At 36.9% G+C, this 23467-nt stretch overlaps 2 long non-coding RNA genes across 2 annotated transcripts in view; one reads left to right on the top strand and one right to left on the bottom strand.

Annotated features, from left to right (window-relative positions):
* Positions 1 to 23467, bottom strand: part of LOC145737209 (uncharacterized) — a 222167-nt gene that overhangs the window by 21022 nt on the left and 177678 nt on the right. The window lies entirely within an intron of this gene.
* On the top strand, positions 13339 to 14723 carry LOC145737255 (uncharacterized). The gene is made up of 3 exons (XR_014180335.1): positions 13339 to 14053; positions 14116 to 14215; positions 14452 to 14723. It is a non-coding gene; the product is annotated as an uncharacterized LOC145737255 (long non-coding RNA).

Raw genomic sequence — 23467 nt, 5'->3', positions numbered from 1 at the left:
CTACCAATATTGAATTATACTGTTTTTCCTGTTGAATTCTTGAGTATTTAAATTACTCCTTTATAAAAGATACCAATATTTTTCCATTGGCAATTCAATATTTATTTCATTTAATTATGAATCTTGAGCTGGACATCTTCGTACAGATGCACCAAAAATAGTTCAACTGCATGTAAGTCGAAACTTTAGTACTCATAAAACTCATTACAATGGGTCGGTTAAAGAAACAAACTCTATGTGCCACTTACATAATAAGGTATTACGCTCAGCTAGCGTTTTCCACCTTAATTATTTAACGTAATAAAATTCAGCTGAAATAAATTAAAAGTAAAGTCACATTATCATGATGTGTGGGTCTTATCGTCTCATTCGAGTAGTATGTGTGTTGAATGAATTCATTTATGAAAAATTAATTATGCATAAAGAAAAATTATATTGTCACGTTTAAATTGTAAAGCCCTTTTGGCCCAACAAGTTAAGCGAGACGTGCGTTTATTACTTTAATAAACGCCTTTACCGAGATCTTGTTGCAGAGGTAGAATCAAACCACTTGGTAGAAAACTATAATTTAATAACTAAATAACACAAACTAATTGACAAAATGGTTGGTTTATCAACTTAGTGAATCGGAATTGTAGTGTGTGCTCACGTAGTTTTTTATTCCTCGCCGCCTGCATCACAACAGTAGCGGGGATTTGTCATCGCTAAAAATAGCGATGATGCACTATGTGCATTCTGACTGTAACTTTGCCTCGCGCATTTTATTATTTTGCCATATCCGAATCTCTGATTTAATTTAATGAATTTATACTTTTAAATAATAAGTCCATCTTTTAAATTAATGGATTTCCATTCGTGACAATATTCAGAAAACAAAATATTGAAAACTTTTTAGTGTTTTTAACCTACCTCGCAAGACAATAATCTTTTATGTGAAGTGACAGTAGGCATTGATAAAATACTGTACATAGACCAATCATTATTCGAACATAACAATAAGTTATCTTTATATTGTCCATCCAATAGTAGCATGGAAGGAACAAGTCAGAAAACGACGGATCTATGGTACCAACAAAAAGATTCATATGGGGGGATAGCGAAACCAAGTTATTGTTGGATTTATATCACGAATACTTACCTCAAGTTAGACCTCTAAAATTTAGAAACAAAAAAACTATGTGGCAGAATATTAGTGATGAAATAAAATTACACATGAATCTGGTAAGAACTCCTGGTCAGTGTGAGACCAGGTACAAAACAATCATAAAAAGAAAGGTGAATGCTATTGGAAATAACAGAACTTCAGGAGGAGTTAGAGTTGAAGTCCCTTTTGCTACTGGAACAGAAAAAAATCAGTCAATTGATGATAGCATCCAACAAGAGATTTTAATCAGTGCTAATAAAGAAGAATTATTAAAAAATATCTCCAGTAATCCCACAATAAAAATTAATAAAAGATAATCTTCCACAAATAAAAAAGAAATGATTAAATTCTCGAAGGAGCTACATGATAAAAAGGAACAAAATAAAGAAGACATCAAGAGAAGTTACAGCTTATTAAAGAACTTTTTGGGTCTGAGAAAAACTAAGAAAAAGTACTAATGTGACTTTCCAAAAGACATTTGAATGTATTACGTGTTTTTTTAACATTTCTAGTCCTGCATTTTTTTAAGACTGTAGTATGGAGAGTTTCATTTTTTATAAGAATATTTTTTTATGTTTGGTTTTATAGTTTTTACGTTTTGAGTTTATAAAATTTTATTTTTGATATATTTTTAATACTCACCTGTTTTATAATAAAAAGTAAAATAATCGTTATATTTGGTTTTAAAAGGAATAACAAATGAAACTCAATAAATATAATTCTTAACATCTATATATTCATTGAAATGCAAACTAATTATTCCCTATTTGATAGTAACACAGCAATATTATCCCTTTTAATCATTCCCTTTTCTCTATTGCCATGAACTTCAGGTGCATAATTTTCTTATCCTATATCCTCAGGACATGGCTCCTCTTGAAATAGATCACCATTGTCTATACAGGCATTGTGTAAGACACAACAGGCAACTATAAATGAAGCCAATTTTCTGACAGAGTGATATTCCAGTTTCATCAACTGTCAAAACCGCCCTTTCAAAATACCGAATGTGTTTTCAATTCTCACTCTCGTAGCTGAGATTTTGTATCTATAGATTTTCTGACTTTGGTTAAGTTTCCATAGTCCCTATAAGCAGTCAGAAGATTTTCCGATAATGGATAGGCACTATCCCCCAAAACATGGAATTGAGGACCTAAACTATTCACTTTGGCAGAAATAAATGACAGTCTAAAAATCCTCGCATCATGAATTTTTGATGGATACATCTAGAAAACGACGTTGGTTATCACAAATTCCCTGTAGAGTCATGGACTGCATGTCATGTCTTTTGGTGTAAGTTGACCTCAGTTTGTTGTCTGGGGTCCTTATACTGATGTAAGTTCGATCGATGCAGCCTACTACTCAGGAAATCCAGATATCTGATTTGAAGTCATAGTAGATGTTAGAACCACAGTATAGCCATACTGTTACAGCTCTTTATTACAATATTATTAATATAAGAATGATATACCTGTTCAAATTCTGTGGCTACTTGGTTCTTTTCTTCTTCCGTTTCAGGAAAACGTATAATATTGGGTGCAATTGAAAGCAGAAAATTAATCACCCGCCTTGAGATCACATGCAAAGTCGATAAACTAATATTGAACCGAGCTCCAACACTTCTTAAAACAGTTTTATTCCCAGCAATCCTTCAATGAGTTTGAATAGTTAGTTATTTTATACAGTACAAAATATAACATAAGGAACTAACCACAAGAATGAAAGAATATGCGTTTCTGCACTGTGCACTTTTGAACCATGACTTCCTTTCGGAAAAAAAACCTGCTTTTCTTAAATAACATCACAAGCTTTTTCTATGTGGCTTTCGCTATACGAAAATGCTCTTTAAACTGAAAGAATCAACAGTTATTTTAACACATAGATATTTTTAAAGAGCAACTTACTTGATCATCTGAATATTTCTCAACTACATCTTTCACGTAGTTGCGTATCTTAATTTTTTGGGTAACTTTAACGTAGCACACAACCTTTGAAACGAATTCTTCTTTAGAGAGAAAGAGCTATAATAAAAAAATGGTTAGAAGCTTGCCAAGAAATCGAACGTGACGCGGGAAAAACTCTCGCGCTACAAAAAAAACTTTATTGGCACAATCATCGAAAACGGTACTGAACTAGATACAGACAAAGACAAAGCAGACGCATTTGCCAGACAAGACAAAGAGCTTTCGCAATTTCAACAAACCCTAATTTTGATGATCAGAACTGGACTAGAATAACTGATTGGTACGACAACTACTTCAACAACGACTTACACTTAAACGAAAAACACAGCACCAGGATAAAAAGTAAAATTTTGAAGAACAACTTCACAAACGCACAAAATTATATTTAACATATTCAATAAATGCATAAAAAATAACATAATACCAGAGACTTGGAAAACGGGAATAATAATCCCCATTCCAAAAACGGGACTAAACAACACACAAGTACAAAACTTTAGACCCATTACACTACTTCCTGTAGTGAGCAAAATGTTTGAAAATATTATAAAGAATAGACTACAACACTTAATTGGACAACACATACAGCCATACCAATTGGGTTTTCAACCTAAGCACTCAACTGTTCACCCCTTGTTCATACTAACTAGCAAAATTCAAACTACGCATCTTGAAAACAAGAAATCAGCATGTCTCTTTATGGACATCAATAAAGCATTTGACAGCGTTTGGCCCAAAGGACTACTATACAAACTACACAAACTGAACACACTTAAATACTTAATCCACATTATTAGAAACTTACTGGAAAACAGGCAACTAGAAATACGTATAGACAACACCCTTTCCTTTCCTTTTATTCCTGAACAAGGACTACCACAAGGGTCGCCTTTATTACCTTTCCTCTACAATATCTACTGCCATGACATATACAACCACAATCTACTTGACAAAAACTACATAAGCAAACATGACTACATTCTACAATATGACTGACGGTACTGCACTCATAGTTCATGCGAAAACTACGGCAAAAGCTGTAGAGGAGCTTCAGACATTAACAGACAACACGACGGCATGGTTCTACAAATGGAGATTAACACCAAACTCCACGAAAAACAACTACTCTTACCAAATCATAAAATAAAAGGAACTCCCCCACAGTAACAACAGACGGTAATGTAACTACACCAAGACCAGAAATAAAATAATTAAGTATAAGCACAAAAACTGCAACTAAAATATACAAATTTATTTGCCGACCTCTACTCGACTACGGACACGTACTAAGAGTTATTGCGACCACCAAAACAAAAAAAAAACACATACAAACTACAGAACAAATTGCACTTAGACTAATAACCAAGATTAGACACCCTCGAAACCCGCTACATAATCCATCTAACGAATTACTCTACAAACGGACACAAATGAAAAAAATAACAGAACGATTAACCACACTAGAGGCAAAATGGAAAGGCAACCCCCACAACTGGACAATAATAAACCCTCTCTCCGTCACAAGACCAACTAGACAATCTCGCTACGCCTTTCCCCAATATACTATGTTGGAGCATTTTACCTAAAAAACGGACTAACTGTTAAATTTAACTTTTTTTTGTAAAACATTTTTTTTTAACATGTAAATATTTATGTAAATACATTTAGCTTTATTTCTATTACATTGGCAGAAAGCCCATTGTAGGTCGATAGCCGTTTTCCTAGGAAATAAAGATTGTTTATACAGAGTGATTCCAAAGTTGGTGCTTTCTTTTCACCTGCGAATAGGGCTCCAAAAAATAAGGTTTTTTTCCTTTGACGCTTTTTCTAAATATGAACAATAACGAAGATACACTTAAATTTAATTTAAACTAAACTCAACAGCTAACAGCAGTATTATGATTTTCTTCTTTTTTATTTTGAAAGCCATACAGATTTACATTTATTTTCTGAATATAATTTTGTTTTGATTATTAAAAAAGCATTGAGCATATCTAAATTAATTTTGTTACGTAATTTAGTTTTAGTAGCATTTATTAAACTAAATTTTCTTTCGACTTGCATTTGAAGTAGGCAATGAAAGTAATAAAAAAACAAATCTTCCAATGTTTTCAAATATCCTTACAACCCCCGCATTTTTATGATAAAGAACTGTTGTCAAAAAAGTTTATGAATTTTGTAAAATTTGATTGCCATACCACTCAGCCCAGTTGATTTTGATCAAAGTATTGTTGTCAGTTATACATACTTATTTTTTCAGTATCAATAAAAACATTGATGAATGGTAGAAATGCAAATTGTACCCGCAAAGTTTGAGACAAGCAAACAGAAGGACTATAAACTTTTAAATCTTTAAAGTGATTGAGATTTGTGGAAAATCTATCTATTGTACCTTTCAATAGACAATGAACATATTTTTCAATCTGTCCTTTATATTGATGAGATCGTGGGTGGATATTTTATTTTCATTTAAGGCTAGATTAAATTCAATACCCAGTTCAATGTTGTTTGTATCAAGAAGAGCTAAATCATTGGTTATATTGTTGAAAACGTCATTAAAACTAAGAAATACAGGCTTAAAAATCTTTGCAGTCAGAAACATTATTATTGTTTGCACATCTTCAATTGCTTTACAAATTTCTAAAAAATCTTTTTGAAATATCAAATTTAATGCATTCATTTCATACAGTATGGGCTTTAAGAAGACCAAATATAGGTAATTTCGGGAATCCTGTAACATGCTATTTAAAGTCCTAGCCGTGTAAGATTTTTCTTTGTCTACAACTAATGCAAAGTAGGCTTTTAACTCTGTGTACTCCTCTAAAATGATTCTAATGACATTATATCTGCACAGAAAAACAATAAATCCAATTGAATCTAAATTTTTAGATATTTCGTTTAGTCGAACTTGAACGTGAACCCCTTCCTACAAATACTATACTTTAATGAAGAGAGAGAATAGTATAATAATATTTAATAATTACAAATAGTAATACAAAACCACGGACAACGCCAGTAATCCCTTGGGTTTTAAGTGCATATTGTGCGCCCGAGCATCCACTGTGACGTCACCCGGCGTATCGCATTGAGAAAAGATGTTCCGCTGATAGGCCCTCTTGGATCTGATATGATGTCAAATGCCAACTTGTCACTTGGCTTTGGTTTTTGTTTTGTGTCAAAAAAAAAAAATTAACATGCAGTTAAAATAATTGTATTTTTATTACAATAGTCTAATAATTGGTGAAGATTATACACTAAATTCAAGTAAATGTATATTTTTCAATGGTCATAATGCACACAACGCCTGCTAGCCCAGGTAAGATTACAATGACAATTAGGCAATTACATACCTAACCTAAATAATCTCTGCTGATGCATCACTTGTATACATTACTAAAAATTTGTCTAGTCTGACAATTTTTTAAGGGTAGTTCAACTAACATATTGGGCCTATTTCACAGATCTGTATCCTGTATATGCTGAATACTTCACTACTTTTCCATGTTGTTGTGTCGTGCACCAAAGAAACTACCCGTTTCAAGGGCCGTCGACCGGTTCGTTAAATAAAATACGGAAGGTCTGTACAAAACACTTTAATTTCCTGACAAAACTAGCAAAATCTAATAAAGTTTCCCGCTATCTTTTTCCCTTCTACATCCATCCAATAACAACCTTGCTTAACCACACTTTTTTAGGTTGTCTTCTACTTCTCTTCTTTTCCGCCCCATTCAACCGTCTCTTATACCCAACATTTCTGACATTCTCCCACCTAAGAAACATTGCTGACAAAAAAAATGTTTCTTAAAACTAAAATTAAGCTCGTAAAGCTAAACAAACCAAAGATGGTAACTACATCAAATTTCCTATAGAACAAACACTAGTCTAAATAACGACTTGGAATCTTACTAATGCGTCCACACCTAGTTGTTTTCTCGACTTCAATGCCAACATCTTCCATCTCAGGTTCACAACTCTCCTGAGAAAGCGGTATCTGTGGGTTTTCGCATTCTGTCGAAGTCACAGGCGAATCCCCTTCAGTCTCAGTTCGAACACGAAGCTTAAAATCGCCCAACTCTGAGAGTCTTTCAGGATCACGTCCACACTCCAATGGAAATAGTCGTTGTAGCGGACGAAGTAAGCACCCTTTGATAGTCTCCACCTTGACTAAACGAATCTGCCCATCTTTTCCTGGAAGTACGTCTACAACACGTCCGATAGGCCATTCCAAACGCTTCGTATTGTCGCTGCCGATGAGTACCAACTCACCAATGTCAACTGGGCGGGTCACTTTTCCATCGCAAAATAACTTCAACTGTCCCAAGTATTCTGAACGAAAACGTTTTCGCAACATTTCACGTAAAGTCTGAAGTTTCCGTATCTTACGGCTGAATGAAGTTTTGTCGATGACGTCACAATCGGGTAATCGGTCTTCTATCTGTTCTCTTAAAAACATGAGGGGAGTCAGTGCAGTCAGATCTTGGGGATCTTCTGACAAGTAGGTGAGAGGTCTGGAGTTGACTACTGACTCGCACTCACACAATAGCGTCGATAATTCTTCATAATTGAGGCTGGCTCGTCCCAACACTCGCCTTAATATCTGTTTTAGAACACCTATTAACCTTTCCCAAAATCCGCCCCACCAGGCTGCAGTAGGGGGGTTAAACTTCCAGGTAATACGCTGGATAGCGGTTTCTCGCGTAATTCTCTCCCAATCTAATGTCGCAAAAGCATTTGCTGCTCCTAGGAAATTCGTACCGTTGTCACTGTAAACAGTATTAGGTCTTCCTCTACGCGCTACAAATCGTCGAAGTGCCTGGAGGAAACTAGAAGTGGAGAGTGAAGTCGTAAGTTCTAAATGTACGGCTCGATACACGGCGCAAGTGAATAAACAGATCCAAGCCTTCTCTCCAGTTTTGAGATACAACGGTCCCGCAAAATCTACTCCGGTCACCTCAAAAACTGCCGCATCTCGTACACGATCCATAGGTAGCGGTGGCGTTTTCGCCGACAAGTTCTTGGAGTTAAACCGGTTACAAACCACACAGTGCTTTATTACGGATCTAATGGTACGCCTTCCGTTAAGCAACCAAAATCTCTCTCGAAGGAGTGAAAGTAGACCCTGGGTTCCGACATGACATGACTTAATATGGACTTCCATGATCATACTCTTCACTATAGGATGTTTAGATGGCAACACTATGGGAAAACGAAAGTCATCGTTATCTGACCTTGTAGATATTCTGGACATGAGACGAATTAATCCTTTTTCGTCACACATGGGGGAAAAACCAATTAGTCTTGAGTCATTCAATCCAGTGAAACAGTCAGCTTGCACTAGTTTCAGGATTTGTACCTCTGCCGCGTTATGCTCGTCCGCATCAAGTTCACCATACTTCTTTGTATCTGGGCGCTTGCAATTGTTAATAAATCTCTGGATCCACCCAAACATACGTACGGTTTTGGTGTACTTCTGAAAGTAATTAAAGTGCCAAATATCGGTTTTTTCCAAATGGTTCAATGTAGTGACAAGTTTCTTTTTCTTTTCCCCATTAATCTCTTCCTCATTGGGAACTTCAACGGCAGTTGGCCAAGTAACCGGGTCGTCGTAAAGCCATCGGGGTCCCTCCCACCATTTTAAGTCGAGTAACTGCTTCGGAGAGCACCCACGGGATGGTAAGTCAGCTGGATTACACACTCCAGGTAAATGTCGCCAGTCGTCTGCCGATGTCAGCTTTCTTATCTCGTTTACGCGGTTCCACACAAACACTCCCCATTCTTCCTTTCGTTGAATCCAATGTACCACAGTGGAAGAGTCGCTCCAAAAAAAACATGGAACTTCTTGTTCAAAATTTACCACCAAGGATGAGTAAAGACGAGCGCCTATGGTGGCCGCCAACAGTTCCAGTCGAGGTATGGTCATTTTTGTAGCTGCTTTACACAGAGGCGATATCCTTGCTTTTGCACCCAACAGAAATACCGACACTTTACCGCCTCGGACAGCTCGTAGAAAGACGACACAAGCATATGCTGATTGGCTGGCGTCACAAAACGTGTGCAAACTCAATTCCTCCGCTTCGTTGGTACCAGCCATTACCCAACGAGGTATTTTAATCTGTTGCAGGTAGTGCAACTCATTAATCCAACTCATAAACTTGTGAGCTAAGTCTTCAGTCACTGGTTGATCCCAGGTCAGGTCGTCCTTCCATAATTGTTGAAGCATCAGCTTCGGTATGAGCGTAGTGGGACTGACAAAACCAATTGGGTCAAAAACTTTCTGTGTCAAAGCAAGTATCTGTCGTTTAGTAAGGGCGTTCATCTCCAAAGTAACGTCTTTCATGAAACTATAATTCAAAGTAAGATAATCTCCTTTGGGGTGCCAATTCAGTCCGAGCACTGCGCAGGTTTCTTCAAAATCACCAAAATCCATTCCTCCAGTGCGCTCCCACCCTCTTAGATCAAACAGTCCTTGTTTCATGACGATTGTTGATTCTCTGATGAACTTTTCAACTCCTGCTTCTGTGGATAAGCTAACCATACAATTATCCACATAAAAACTTCGTTTCAATTTTTCCACCGTCTCACGGGTATACAGCAGATTACTACTCGACTTAGTGGAACAGCATAAATTTAAACATTGGGACAGGTGATGATCCAAAGTGGCCCCAAGAAGGAAAGGACTGCTATTCAAACCAAAAACTACTCTTCGGTGGTTGTATACGACTTCGCGTCCTTGAGAGTCTAGCCATAAAAATTTTAAGAAGTCGCGATCTGCAGTATGTACACTTATTTGCAGGAAAGCCTTACGAATGTCCGCCACTACCCCAATCCTTTTTTCTCTGAATCTCAATAACATGGAAGGGATTTGTTCTATCAGATTGGGTCCTTTTTCAAGGCAGTGGTTTAGAGCAGGTTTCTCTTTCTCATGGGCCGAAGCGTCAAAAACCGGCCTTATTTTTGTAGTTAGACTGCTCTCTTTGATGACGGGCCTGTGGGGCAGGTAATGTCCCAGAAGATGATTAACTTTGTCTGGACTAACTTTCTCGATAATTCCTTCTGCTTCCCACTCGGCAAAAATCTGTTCGTATTGATCACATAAACCGGTGGATTTCAACCTTCGAACAACAGACTCTAATCTCTTCTGTGTTAAGCTATAATTGCTGGAAAGTGGAGCATGGTCTTCTATCCATGGTAACCTGACTTCATATCGCCCTTCTGAATCGATGTGGATTGTCTGATTAAAAAGTTCCCTGGCAGCAATGGCAGCTTCTTCTTTGCTGCGTTTATCCGAGGGTTCCTTAATCCCAAGAGCTTCCAGTTCCCACAGTTGAGTAAGGGACGCGTTTTGCACGAACAAATTTAACGTCGTCATGACGGTAGTTGAACGAGCGCCATTTTTGCTTGAAACTTTTCCCATAAGTGTCCAGCCTAGTTGAGTCTCCATGGCGATCAATCCACAGGGTAACTGTTCTCGTCGTCCGGTGTACAACATGCCTATAACATCAGCCCCTAACAACAATTCTATGGGACCAGACTGCCCACTATCTGATACTTGGACGCCCAAAATGTCTAACTCATTGGTCCAAGGTCCGTAAAACACCGGTGGTACAGTTCCACAAATAGTAAGTTGATCCAGGGCTTCAAAAGTATGGGAAAATAGACCTCTACAAACAGTAATATCAAAACACTCATGCGTCACCCACATCTCTGATCCCCCAAAAAGGCAATGTACAACCTTTTCCACTCTTTTGGGTTGACAGTAAAGCTGTGTGGCAGTATCTTTCAGTATATACGACCGTTGTGAGCCAGTATCCACCAGAGCCCTAACTACTTTTGACCCTCTATCTCCTTTTATTGTCACACGCAGCGTTTGCAAAAATACTTGAGTAGACGTGTGATTAGCTAGCGTATGTTCACGAAAATGACTACCACTTGGTTCCTCCGTCGTAGTTGGTTCGCACTGCTTGTCATTTCCACCATCCTGTTTAGTAGTGGCGAGTAACTCTGAGCACATTAAAGAAACGTGTGAACGACCACATAACAAACATCTCATTCTGCCCCTACATTGTCTCGACTGGTGACCAATTTTCAAACAACGAAAACAGGCTTTATACTTAGCAGCCACTTCTTTCCGTTGTTCTAGACTCATTTTTTGGGCTTTAAAACAGGCTTCGGACAAGTGAGTACCTGAACAAAACAAACAGCGATTAATGCGACCAACCTCTGCATTTACAAGACCCAAAGCAGTTGGTTCGTTATGAAGTCTGTCTTTTCCCCGTCTTTGACCGGCATTGTCTCCTCCAGACGACCTCATACCACTTCCTAAACCAAAGCCTTCAGCTGCTAGACTAATGCGCTGCTCATTTTCCACTTCTTGCTTAAGGAAAAGCATAAGTCGCTTTAGCCGAATTTCCAACGAAAAGTCGGTTGGGTCGTCACCACTAGCAGGGCTATTAAAAATAGCTGAACGTTGCCAAACCCTAAGTAAATCCTGGGGTAAACAAGACTCTATCAATGGATACAACATGGCGGAACATTTATCAGTTGTTATCCCAAGTGTCTCTAAAGCTCGCAACTGAGTTTCAATTTGGTCATATAGACTGCTTATCTCCATCTTTTGTTTAGAGGTTGTGTTGGTTAAAATCAACTTTAATAACTCCCTAACATATACCTCTATTTGGAGATCCTCCCTGCCAAATCTACTTTGCATGCTTTCTATAATTTTATAATAGTTCTCACTCATGGCCGGATAGCTCTCAACAAGTTGTCGTGCTCGACTTCCAGCTAAAGTTGCCTGGATTAAATATTCAATTTTATCATGGTTATCGATACTCTCGTCTTGGTGAACCTTTTTAAATTGAGCCCAAAAAGCCAACCAGTCTTTGATGCTACCGTCATAGTGTTTGAACTCAATACGAGGAAGTCTAAATTTACGCATACCTGTGTGGTTATCTTCAATACTCACAGTGCTTCTTCCATCAGCCCCCCTGTTATCACTACTTCCAGTTAGGGTACTAGATTCAATAACCTTGTTACATTTCAGCCTCAGTATAGTAAATTTCTTGGCATAAACATCACAGCTTTCTATATCAGCTTCCAGTTCAGCGGCTGTCGACGTTTCCAACAAAAGATCATATAGTTCACAGTCAATTTTGCTCAGACACTCGAATTTTGACTGTAACATTTCGAGGGAAGCTTGTATTAAGTCTTTGTCAGGATTTTCCGACTGTAACCCCACTTCTAGTTCATTCGCGGCTCGTGTAAACGCACTCCGGTACACGGTACGGCTTTTCTTTGTAATTTCAAGTCCCGTAGCCATAATAAACGATTTGCAAACCCGATTCAAAATCACTCAAAGTTTCGAGGTTAAAACGACAAAGTTCGAAACCCGGTAAAAGTTTACAAAACTCGACTGCAATGGTACGGATTTTCCACGCACTTTCCAGAGTAACACGGGGGTTTTCCAGCTTATTTACAGACCGAAAAAGAGTTCCACTATTTTCCACAATAAGTCCTGTCACGGTCGCCAAATGTTGTGTCGTGCACCAAAGAAACTACCCGTTTCAAGGGCCGTCGACCGGTTCGTTAAATAAAATACGGAAGGTCTGTACAAAACACTTTAATTTCCTGACAAAACTAGCAAAATCTAATAAAGTTTCCCGCTATCTTTTTCCCTTCTACATCCATACAATAACAACCTTGCTTAACCACACTTTTTTAGGTTGTCTTCTACTTCTCTTCTTTTCCGCCCCATTCAACCGTCTCTTATACCCAACATTTCTGACACTATGAATAAACGTTGTTGTTTTTGTTATCCAATCTTTGAGTTTAACTGGACTACGACCCCAGCCTACACGTCCCCGCGTTACTACTAAAAATTAGATCGTGACAATATTGTGACGTTTAGGGGGTAACGTAGTAGAGGTAGGAAGAGAAACAAGACTGTAGCTCAAGTATGTCTTCTTTATTAGGCAGTGAATCACTATTAAGCTAACTTTTACCGCTGGCGGAGCGTGCCTCGAACATTGACCGAGAGGAGAGTGTGTGTGTGTGTGTATGGGTGTAGGTGCGTAAGTCCTCCTGAAGTGTCGCCAAGCAAAACTCGCTCGATACGAGCAGGGAGCCCCTATGACCGACACGCCCAAAGGACTTACTTAAGGTACTGATAGCGTCAAGAGTTCGGATCACCTCGTGGTATGCGTAAGAACCCTTGTCTTTTCAGCCTGGGCTTCCAAGAAGGTAACAAGCCGTCCGGACACTAGAAAGTTGGGACTGTTGCTCGAAGACCCACCTAGAGACCAGTGATGTTAGATGGTTTGAGACGCTGATTAAATACCCACATCATGACCCCAATTTGCCGGTCTTGCTGATTCAGACGGTGCACTGGGGGAGACCGGGGCCAGACTAGGTAACGGAACATAGTGCAACTTATGTTATTTGTGACAATATTGTAGAGTTTTCCGATGTTGCCGGCTTTCATTTTTAGTTTAACGGAAACACGTGTCCACGTGGAGTGTTCTGATTGGTTGGCCGGGACTGCCAGTTTTTTACTATTGTTGGAAGGGTTTTTCTTCATCGGTTTCTTTTTAATTTCTTTCCTGTTGGACCTTCAGAGAAACTTACACGTATCACGTGGGCTTTAAGAGGAATCGCCATTTTGTAGTACCGGTTACGGGATTTTAGTGCGACCTCTTTTTAATAAAAACGGGAGTTATTTGGAGGAGTATATCGAGTTTTGTTGGGAACTCCGTTTTTCTCGCTGTATGCGGATTTATAAGCCTTAAAAGTGGTGTGATTTTCTTGTGGAGTGGTGAGTTGGTGAGTTTGAGGTTAAGTTTTACCATGTGGTTATTTCACTTAGGGAATTAATTTGACCATTAGATTGACCTGAGAGACCTGAGTCTTGTAGTACCTTTGATTCGATCTGTTTGGTGGCAGTGTCGCCCAAGTAAGTTTGATTTTGGCCAATTTAGCCTCCGGCTTAAACACGTGTCTTCTTCATTTCAATAGCAGTTAGCGGAGTCTTCAATCTGTGACTACACACAGTTTGGTAGCTGGTGACCGAGTAGTCGAGAGAATCAACTAAGACCCTTTTGCTCATTCACAAAAGGTAAATTTCGGGCTTTATTTGATTAATTTTTGTAGTAAATTGGTTATAAAACCAACCATCCAGTTGCTTACTGATTGATTTGATTTCTAATTATTGAATATTGTGCTCAAACTTTTGCGTTTTTAATTAATTTGTTTGTAGTAAATTGGATAATAAAGTATTACTAATGAATATAATCAGTCTTAATATTAAGTGATTGTAACGAACACATTGTATTTTGTACTGTATATTCTAAGGGCAATTCCGCCGGGGTATCTTCCTGCAGGCTCATCTTTACACTGGGCTACGGCGCCACGAATAGCCTTATTCGTTTCGCTAGCTTACCAGGGTTGTCCGACTACATCTCTTGGACACTGGGCTGTGGCGCTTAGATCGATAGCGGATAGCAGTACACTTGCTTTGTACAGAAAGTAAGATTAGTTTAAGAATCGGATCAAGCACTGAAGTGTGTTGCTTGTTTGACGAAGCGACTAGAAACCCATAATAAAAAACATCTGGGGGTAACTGAATTTTGACTGTTTTATTGTTGCTGCAACCTCAAACCTCTCTTTCAGCTATCGTTCTGTGTTGAAGGCTTACTACAATTATTTTCTTGTAAATTAATTGATATTACTTGGCAGGTTTCATTTTGTTTTTTTTTTTAATCCTATTTTTTGTTGTCCTGATTACTGATTTATTGAACTCCAATTACCAACTTTGGCATTTCCTGATTTATTGGCTAAAATCAGTGGCGCAGAGAACCACCCCAACGCTCTTAACCAACTGAGCAAATTAGTCGAGCTTAATTTGCCGCAAACTTTACGTTCAATACGCCAGGACATCAGTGTTTAACTTACACTTAGCTTTAAACTCCAGCAATTTTCTTTTACGAAAGAAAATCCGTGGCAATCTTGACAACGCCATTATTGTGCTATTCTGTCTTTCATATTTTGAGCTAAAACGTCTCTTAAAGTGCTTTTAACATGGAGATTTCAGAAGACGCAGATGTTACTCATCATCACCTGAGCTGCGAGCTATAAAGAGTAAGCTCAGATATGACAAAACGCATATTGACCTTATCCACCAGGGTGGAAAGTGACATTTACCCGGGTGGAAAGTAAGAGCAGGTAATTTTCATCTTTCCACCTGGTTTACACATAAGAAATAACGTTATTAAGTATAAACCTGGTTGAAAATAAAAGTAATTCCTTTATTAATTACAGAATACAGGATACGAAAAATTGTACTAGACGTTTTTGCATACAACCTAGATTATTTAATAGCTGGGAACATTTTAGAACTTTAGTTGTGTCATATACAATAATAGGTCTGAATGGTATCTCAAAACACACGTTTGTAGATTTTTCAAATTTAAAAATTGCTAAACATGTTTCGAAATTTTTAAATTACGCTGTATTTTTGAAAGATGTCTTCTGTTTAGATCTCTAATAGTAAAAGGTTAAAATTTATTTCACAAACTTGCAAGCGTAATGTCTATTTCAATATTACATTTTATGGTGTTCGAACACTTCCACCATTAGAAGAATTGACTAGTAGGAGTGCAGTTTTTGAAAAGTAACTTAGAAGGATAACCAACTTAAACATATCTAACTAATTAGCTTTTACTGTTTTAAAGTCTTAGCTCAAGCTCTCTAAGTGTTGTAAAAAATTTTAGTATTTTATTGTACAAAAATGTCAGCCAAAAATGTAAAATTTTCCAAATGAACAGAAGTAATTTTTTACTTTTTTACGTTCATTTATTTTGACAGTAATTGTGTACTAGGTTAAGAGCCAGTAAAATAAAAGTATATTAGTAAAAGTATACCATTCTTGAATGGATTGCTATTGTCACGAAGGAAATAAATCAAATTTATTTCACTTGAACGGAAACATTAAAAAATGTGGAATTTATATTACTTGAGCGGAAACATTAAAATTGTGGAATGCGGTCAGAGTGCAACTGCACTTATGATGCAATAGCTAGACTATGCACCGGAGTGTGACCGGACGCTGAGTTGCGAAATATGTGGAATATTTCCAAGTACCGAGGGTCGAAAGGTCGTCACGAGTTGTCGGCTAGAGGAGACCAGGTCTGGGAGTTTTTGATTGGTGGAACCAGTGTCTGGAATGCTGTAAAAAGAAAGTTGTACCCTAGAGAGGGGTCATTCCAGTCAGTCCAGTTTTGCTGTGCATCTTCAAGTTGTTGAAACTTTAGGAGAGGTTTTTCAACCAAACTGCCGGATTCGTTAATTTTGGTTAGGTTCATGATTTTTGTTTAAAGTAGATAGATAGGTACTTTTGTGTGTAGACTAATGTTTTCAACTCTTGTTGATTATAAAACATATGCATTTGGGGGAGGGGGGTCGTAGATTGCCCTCGTTACATCATTGTTGGATTTCAAACAGACAGAATTAATCAAGCTACAAAGGACATAACTCAGTTTGATAATTTGAATATATCTGATATCAGACTATTTCTCAACGGTGAATATTATCCTTATGAGCGTCTGAATTTAAATTTTACCAAAAATGATTATGCTGACGCAAACAACTATGTACAATTGTAGAAAGTGGAGTGGAAAGGAGATTTTGGATTATGATGCTTTTAAAACACACAGTCTTTTTGTTATTGACTGTTCTCGGCGTGATGATACCCTAAAATCATCTGCTAATGATGTTAAAATAGAAATTGAAACAAAAGTGGGTATACCCGCATCTACTAAAGGTTATTGTGTAATAATTCAGGATTGTATTATGGAGCAATTACCACTTAGTGGAATTGTTCGCAAAGTAAATTAAATAATAAAAAGTTTTTGTTTTTTTGTTTTTTCCTTCTAATATGATATTGAGAGATGTGAGAAGTGGTTGAGGGGTTGTTAAGGGGTTGATTAGGGGTGGTTTAGGGGGTTTGAAAGGTTGTGGTATGTCTAACTACTAATGTGCAACGGGGGATGTGGGGGCAACACGTGACGACATTTGACAAGTGACATTGGACAAGTGACATTTGACAGGTGGGGGGCTCCAAGGGAATCCACGTGACGTCACCATCGACCGTCCTACATTCAACAATTTCCTGTTCACACCATTTCATCAACATGAGGCAGTATCCCCCTTGCTATACTACTAATAGCTTAATTAATATGACAGATTTATGCGACAACTAGTAATAAGGAATATTAAAATATTTGGGAAAAGATTACATTTTAATAGGGTTTATCGCACTATTCTAAAACTATTAGGAACAGTGTTGAAATCAATTAATGATAAAAGAAGGCCTACGTGACGATCCTAACACTTCTAGAAGTGAGAAAGAGTAATTAATTTTTTCTATATTAGATAACTCTTCATTTTCATGCACTAACGCGGTATACATGTCTAGGAAGGGTTTAAAGTTCCGGAAATTTCCATCAAATTTCGGAATTTCAATTCGAGAAAGTTTGACAAGATTTATTAATTGATGTATTCGAAAGTCTAGAAGCTGATGTCTGAGTTAATGGATGGTGCGATTCATCACCAATAGTAGTATAATGAATTACAAAGACGAGTGAGCTGGCAAATTCAAAGTTAAAGAAGTGTGATCAAGTTCTGGTGGTTTCTACGAAAGTCTTCATTGATAGTTTCAAATTGATCAAACAAACGATTGAATTGAATTTTCCAATGTTCGTCCCTGGGTGTACGCTCGGAAAAACTTTTAAGTTCTGACATTTGATTAACTGCAATTTGCCTAATGGCTTTATATTGCTTTATTTTTGATGCAGAAGACATTTTACAAAAGGTAAAGTGATAAACAACAAACAAACAGTGTCCCCTGACGATATGGTGATAAAGATTATTTTAAAGACGTGAAAATGCGTTTTTATGCGTTGATATAAATAAACAAACAGAAGAATATGTATGAACTTCAAGCGAAGCGGACAGTTAAAAAAAACTAGTTTGGCACGAACATTGCAGGAACTTGTGGAGATAAAAAGAAAGTTTGTGAATTTAAGTGTGCTAAAATACGTTCGCGAAAAGATTAAAATTAGCAGGTTCAAAGGTTATCAACTGGTTTCTGAAAATTCGGCTAGCGGAAGGACCAAAATGTTGGTTGCGTGATTTGAAACAAATAATAAAACGGCCTGTCGAAAAAGGTACTCACCTAGTGATCCTTTCGGCAGGCGTTCTTGTTAGTGGACTGTATGTGCAGCGGTTGGTTAACAGCACTCGCGAGTGTTACACAGCTTAAACGGATCACAGCACCGGAAAATCGGAAAGCGTAGAAAATTCCAGCACGTGCAAAACGGAAAATAAAGGTACTTTGCTGCTTTGACCTTTCGACGAATACTGCTCGCCTCTTGTCCCCCCCTCGACAGGCATATATCCAGCGCGTTTTTACAATATAAAAAAAGGACACCGAGGAAACAGGACCATTAAGTACCCTTGGATCTTATCAACAACCAAATCTGACTATACGTGGCCAAAAGGTACTGAATTTCGAAACCAAACCAGAACTCTTAAAAAACACACAACTATTTACATACCTATTTTGGGAAGTAAATACTGAACAACCACCTATAGACGGAAATGATGCAACTCCTAAGGAATATGTAAATAATTTATTGTCAACTAATATAGAAGATGTAAAAAATGATGTAACTACTAAGGAATATGTAAATAATTTATTGTCAACTAGTATAAAAGAAATAAAAAATGAAGTTGGTAAGGTGCATGATCTACTAAAGCAACATGAAACTATGTTAAACGATTTTCAAAAACAGTACAAGCTCTGGTGCTATAAAGACGAAACCTGTATAGTTCTCCCAGATAACCTCAGTAATGTCTAAAGAAAAAATTCAGCTTATAAATGAGTTACATAAACCCATTAGAAAAAAGTTTCCTGGACGATGTACTATTATTAAGGGTTTGAATGATCTAGAGAAAATAAACAATTCAAAAATAAAATTAAAAGCAATTAATTTAATTAATTAGTTAATTATTTTTGTATATTAATTAATTTATTAAATCATTTCAGAGATAGCACATACTACAAAGTGTGTAAAGCAACCAAACTTCAACTTCACTTGAGTAAAGCCAATCTGCTTGTTTTTGGTATTGCAGAGGTAGCATCTCCATCCTAAATGGCGGTCGGAATAAGAAATGACTCTGCTGCTTACCATCAAACGTAGTCAATTCCTTTGCGATGAACTTGTTCCGACATTGTTGATTATTGGAGTGAGAATTAAAAAAGTTGGCTTTAACAGAGCCATGTTACTAGGATGAATTGGAAATGTAATTAACATCACACTATTTATATGTTTAGAAACTCATATAATTATTAAAACATTTCAGAGATAGTACATACTACAAAGTGTGTAAGGTAAAAAATTTGTTTAAGTATTATATAATTTAAAAAAGTTAAGAAAATGTATAATGTGTGTGTGTATTTAGGAACTCATAAATTATTGTACAAATAAAAAACATTAGATAGTGCGCATACGGCAAACGATTTTGTTGCACTTTACTTCTTGAGGTTTAATGTTTATGTTCACGCCTATTTCCGTAACCGGTGTGGGAGAACAGTAGGTTTTTATAAATTTCATTTTTTCCAAACCTTTGACGTAAATCATATCTGCATCCCTCGTAATTCGTTTGATGATAGTTGAGAGATGGTATAGTGGGATGAAACCTTCACCCCACTGGATAAAATGGTAGTGGTTCATCAGCCAATCCGCTTGTTTTTGGTATTGCAGAGGTAGCATCTCCATCCTGAATGGCGGTCGGAATAAGAAATGACTCTGCTGCTTACCATCAAACGTAGTCAATTCCTTTACGATGAACTTGTTCCGACATTGTTGATTATTGCAGTGAGAATTAAAAAAGTTGGCTTTAACAGGGCCATGTTACTAAAATGAATTGGAAATGTAATTAACATCACACTATTTATATGTTTAGAAACTCATATAATTATTTAAACATTTCAGAGATAGTACATACTACAAAGTGTGTAAAGCAACAGAACTTAGCAACCAAATCGATGATTTAAAAATTAAAAAATTTATTTAAGTACTATATAATTTAAAAAAAGTTAAAAAAATTTACAATGTGTGTGTATTTAGGAACTCATATATTATTATTGTATAAATAAAAAACATTAGATAGTGCGCATACGGCAAACAATTTTGTTGCACTTTACTTCCTGAGGTTTAATGTTTATGTTCACGTCTATTTCCGTAACCGGTGTGGGAGAACAGTAGGTTTTTATAAATTCCATTTTTTCCAAACCTTTGACGTAAATCATATCTGCATCCCTCGTAATTCGTTTGATGATAGTTGTGAGATGGTATAGTGGGGTGAAGCCTTTACCCCACTGGATAAAATGGTGGTGGTTCATCAGCCAATCTGCAATCTGCTTGTTTTTGGTATTGCAGAGGTAGCATCTCCATCCTAAATGGCGGTCGGAATAAGAAATGACTCTGCTGCTTACCATCAAACGTAGTCAATTCCTTTGCGATGAACTTGTTCCGACATTGTTGATTATTGGAGTGAGAATTAAAAAAGTTGGCTTTAACAGAGCCATGTTACTAGGATGAATTGGAAATGTAATTAACATCACACTATTTATATGTTTAGAAACTCATATAATTATTAAAACATTTCAGAGATAGTACATACTACAAAGTGTGTAAAGTAAAAAATTTGTTTAAGTATTATATAATTTAAAAAAGTTAAGAAAATTTATAATGTGTGTGTGTATTTAGGAACTCATATATTATTGTACAAATAAAAAACATTAGCTAGTGCGCATACGACAAACGATTTTGTTGCACTTTACTTCTTGAGGTTTAATGTTTATGTTCACGCCTATTTCCGTAACCGGTGTGGGAGAACAGTAGGTTTTTATAAATTCCATTTTTTCCAAACCTTTGACGTAAATCATATCTGCATCCCTCGTAACTCGTTTGATGATAGTTGAGAGATGGTATAGTGGGGTGAAACCTTCACCCCACTGGATAAAATGGTGGTGGTTCATCAGCCAATCTGCTTGTTTTTAATATTGCAGAGGTAGCATCTCCATCCTAAATGGCGGTCGGAATAAGAAATGACTCTGCTGCTTACCATCAAACGTAGTCAATTCCTTTACGATGAACTTGTTCCGACATCGTTGATTATTGCGGTGAGAATTAAAATAGTTGGCTTTAACAGAGCCATGTAACTAGGATGAATTGGAGATGTAATTAACATCACACTATTTATATGTTTAGAAACTCATATAATTATTAAAACATTTCAGAGATAGTACATACTACAAAGTGTGTAAAGTAAAAAATTTGTTTAAGTATTATATAATTTAAAAAAGTTAAGAAAATTTATAATGTGTGTGTGTATTTAGGAACTCATATATTATTGTACAAATAAAAAACATTAGCTAGTGCGCATACGACATACGATTTTGTTGCACTTTACTTCTTGAGGTTTAATGTTTATGTTCACGCCTATTTCCGTAACCGGTGTGGGAGAACAGTAGGTTTTTATAAATTCCATTTTTTCCAAACCTTTGACGTAAACCATATCTGCATCCCTCGTAACTCGTTTGATGATAGTTGAGAGATGGTATAGTGGGGTGAAACCTTCACCCCACTGGATAAAATGGTGGTGGTTCATCAGCCAATCTGCTTGTTTTTGGTATTGCAGAGGTAGCATCGCCATCCTGAATGGCGGTCGGAATAATAAATGACTCTGCTGCTTACCATCAAACGTAGCCAATTCCTTTACGATGAACTTGTTCCGATCATCTTTGAATCCCTGGAAGTCGAGAACTATTGGCTTCATACTGGTGGTGGTGGTTGAATTTTTTAACTACACTTTTCGTTGAATATGCTTCTTAAAATCGTCGATTTGGTTGCTAAGTTCTGCTGCTTCACTGCTTTACTACCGCTTTCGCTTATGTTTTTATATGCAGTTGTGACTAAAGGAAGGGGGCAAAAACATAGGGTTTGTATCAATATATTTGGTTATCAATATGGGTTTTGGTTATATTACAGATAGGGCCATTATCCAAAAACATATTTTTGTTGTTTTTGAATATGTTAGGATCAAACACCGATTTCGTCCAATGGTCGAAAAAATTGCCCCAAACGCGTTCTGGTCGCCACCAGTTTGCCAATGTTCGAAATATCGCTCTCAGGCCGTTTAGAGCCGGCGCACACACAGGGCGTTCACGTGTTCGTAGTTCCGCGGTCAGAGTTCTGCGGTCTTCCTTTGTTCCGAGTGCACACATAACGCGGTCAAGTACCAGCGTTCTAGTTTTGTTCGAAATATTGTGCGTGAAACATGACAGATTTTTCATCTTCCGAAGAAGAAGAAGCATTGCTTTTGTGGAGCCTGGAGATGTTCAAGAGAAAGAGAAAAAGAAAACACTGGGTACACCCGATTAACAGCAAGAGAGAAGACCAAGGAGAATTTAATAATCTTTTTGCTGAATTGCTTGAAGATGAAGAACGATTTTTAATTTATTTTCGTATGTCAATAAACAGTTTCAATGAATTGTATAGTTTAATTAAATATGAGATACAAAAAGAAGATACTAATTGGAGGAAGGCTATTCCTGCAAAAGAAAGGCTGGCAGTATTTTTAAGGTAAGTAATATTACATGTTTTAGTATGTACAAATAAAATGAAAAACATTAAAAATAAATATGTGTTTCTTATTTTATTTATTACTAATATTTGTAAATAGGTGAATTAATGTTATCTGAAAACGTATTTGCGGTGCACTCATAATAGTGAGTGAATTTCCGAGATGGTTTCGAACATGTAAATTCATTTTGAGTTGGTTCTGATGTGGCTGGAGAAGTAGAAGTTTCTTGAAACGTGTCATTGCTAGGTGGAATACTTGCAGGTAGACTTATGGGCGTAGAAAAATGTGAAAGGGTTGACAGCGGTCTTTCCAGTAGGGATTGGTCCGTCATTTGAGGCATAACTACATTAGAAACTCCTGCTGCTTGTAACTCGTACCGAGCAAATAAAGTTGCCATGTCTAGTTTCAGCATAGGTTGCATTCTGCTTGGCAACTTTTTAAAACTTTGAGCGTAGCTTAGAAAGAAGTGATCTACCTCGTCTTCTGTTCTAGTTTGCTTTTGCTCGTTTCTCATTTTTAGGTATTCCAGAACTTTATCAGTTGGCTCTTCAATATTTCTTGCTTTCCTTTTTTTACTCTCATAGGAAGTATTAGTTTTTGATGAAACTTGGCAAACTTCAGATTCGGAATGTGTGGAATTAAAATCTTCAGTGAATGT

This window comes from Ips typographus, linkage group LG13 (genome assembly GCF_016097725.1).
Source record: "Ips typographus isolate SLU linkage group LG13, UJ_Ityp_2.0, whole genome shotgun sequence".
In the NCBI taxonomy this organism is placed as follows: Eukaryota; Metazoa; Arthropoda; class Insecta; order Coleoptera; family Curculionidae; genus Ips; species Ips typographus.
Note: the sequence above shows the minus strand (reverse complement) of the source record. Positions and strands in the feature narration are given on the sequence as shown.